A 2,628-nucleotide genomic window follows, 5' to 3' on the forward strand; every position below is an offset into this window, starting at 1 on the left:
ACCAGTGCCTGATGAGAAAGACATCTTGTTTTCCACTTCTTTTCTCTTTTAATTTTGTGACCTGATTCAGAACTGTTATCTTCTTTTTTCTCTTTCTTACTAATGTAACTTGCCTCAAAATTTGTTATAACATGAAAAATAAAATCATGCCTTTGTCATGGGGGTTTTATAATTCATGGGAAAAGATCAAGACAGCCTGTCAAAGTGATATTAACCGTTTTTTCGAAAATATGAAGATATGACCTTAGAAAGCCCAGGAAATGCTGTAGCATGAGTGGAAAAAACCAATTGTTTCAATCAGGACATACTCTACTTTACTATACACAAATTAAGATGATTTAAGGGCAGGAGTAGCTGTATACAGTGACTGCCAGAGGAACCTAGAAAACACGTTCTGTTTTGACCATAACAAAATTAATCACGTGCAGAATGGCTGAATCTGATAAAGAATTCTTATCTAGCACATGTGGCTACGTATCAGCCTCAGTACCAAAAAAAGAAAGAAAGAATACAGACAAAAGCAGACTGGATCAAGGAAGAGTATTCAATCTTTTTTACATTCTTCAAAATAGGAATTTTCTAAGAAAAATAAAATGAGGAAACCAGGCTTGTCAGAATGTTGCTATCAGAGGAAGACAACTGATTTATTTTTGTAGAATAACTTTATAAAATAAATTAGCCGAAACTACAGCAATAATGCAGGATGCTTTAAGAAAGCATGTCGGGCTTCCCTGGTGGTGCAGTGGTTGAGAGTCCACCTGCCGATGCAGGGGACACGGGTTCGTGCCCCGGTCTGGGAAGATCCCACATGCCGCGGAGCGGCTGGGCCTGTGAGCCGTGACCGCTGAGCCTGCGCGTCCGGAGCCTGTGCTCCTCAAGGGGAGAGGCCACAACAGTGAGAGGCCCGCGTACCGCAAAAAAAAAAAAAAAAAAAAAAAAGGAAAGCATGTCCTCACCTATAAAGAAAGAATCCCCTGCAATATCAAACAAACATTTGATTTTGGGAGGGGAATGAATGGGAAACATTAAAAAAAAAAAGGGATGTTGATCAGGTATGAGTTAGTCACTTCTATCCTTGACTAATCTTTGTCCTTTTACATCTCCTCAAAATTTTCATCTTCCTGATGTGCATAAGAACTAAATAAAATCTGATGGGAGGCAATTAGCAAAACACTAGCAGAATGGTAAATAGCGATTATTCCCCCAAAGCAATCTAACCTCATTGAACAAAAATAAAAGTGTAGAAGGAGGTGGAGTAGTTTTCATTATTGTGTATCTTAAATATAACCTTGTTCAAATATAATCTTGCTTAAATATAATCTAATCTCACTAAGCAAAAATGAAATCTTTTATGGGGGTTGCGTGAAAGGTACATCATTTTCTCTCTTAGACATAAGCATATGTTCCCAGTCAAACGTCTTAAGATTTTTAAGATTATGTAATTACACTTACACAATTTGGGATTTTAGAAAACCCTATTTGCTAGTGCATATCCTAATCTTACAACATAATGTGACATTTTACTAGTCTATTTAAAGTCACAGACAATCTAAAATACATCTTATTTTCTATTTGATCCATTTTTATTATTTCCTTAATTTTAAATTTGTGGAAAATGTCTCATGTATTAGATGGAAATTTGTAAGAAGTGCATGGAGGCCCTCTAATTGCGTGAAAAGCAAACCAAAAGTGTGGATTGGATTTGAAATGGGGTTATTGAGAAAGGAAGAATGCTCCCAGTCCCTGGGTCTTGTTAAAAATAGGGCAGACTCTCCTCTGTCTGGGCGGGTTTGGGTGTGGTCCCGACTGAAGGTAGGAGAGTGGACAAGAATAGATGACCGCACACTGTCCCTGACATCCTGAGGACACTAGGATCCTAGAAGCCCCTGGACTCAGCAGGGTGGGAGTAAATGAGAGAAAAACTCTTCCGAGTTTTTGTTGAACCACCAGAGCCTGAGATGTAAACACATCCTTCATTCCTGTAGGTTTCTGTAACTGGAAAACCCTAGAATATATGGGTAGCCTCTTTTTACCCAATCAATGCATTAGTCATGATGTGCTAGAAAGGATCTCAGAAAGTATTCACCCTTAGGCAGTTACAAAAGGGTGTAACTCTTAGTTTTAGGAAACTGAATCCCCTGGGGATCCAGGGGAGCGTATTATTTAAAGGAATTCTATATTGAGTCCTTTCCTTAAGAAAATACCCACCCTCTGTTTTGCTTTTTTTGTTTGTCCATAATTCTGGTTTTCCTAAAATGAGGTGTACTTGTGTGAGACTGTCTTAATTTTCACTACTACATTAAGAATTTTTTTAAAAGATTCAGTATTTATTGACTGTATCTTTATGTGGTTACTAAAATTATAACTATAAAAACTAAACAACTTGTGAAAATGTAAATGAAAAGTTGTATGAGAAAGGTAGAGCTTGAAATCGTGCGTTTGCTAAAGATTTTACAACTATATAAACTATATTTACAACTATATTTACAACTATAGTTATATCTGAATTAAGATCAGAAGATGCTTTTATAAGATAAGGGTTGAGGGACTTCCCTGGTGGTCTGGTGGTTAAAACTCCATGCTCCCAATGCAGGGGGCACAGGTTCAATCCCTGGTCAGGGAACTAAG

The sequence above is a fragment of the Monodon monoceros genome, unplaced genomic scaffold (genome assembly GCF_005190385.1).
Source record: "Monodon monoceros isolate NGI ecotype Baffin Bay Population unplaced genomic scaffold, NGI_Narwhal_1 Super_Scaffold_16, whole genome shotgun sequence".
NCBI classification, from domain to species: domain Eukaryota; kingdom Metazoa; phylum Chordata; class Mammalia; order Artiodactyla; family Monodontidae; genus Monodon; species Monodon monoceros.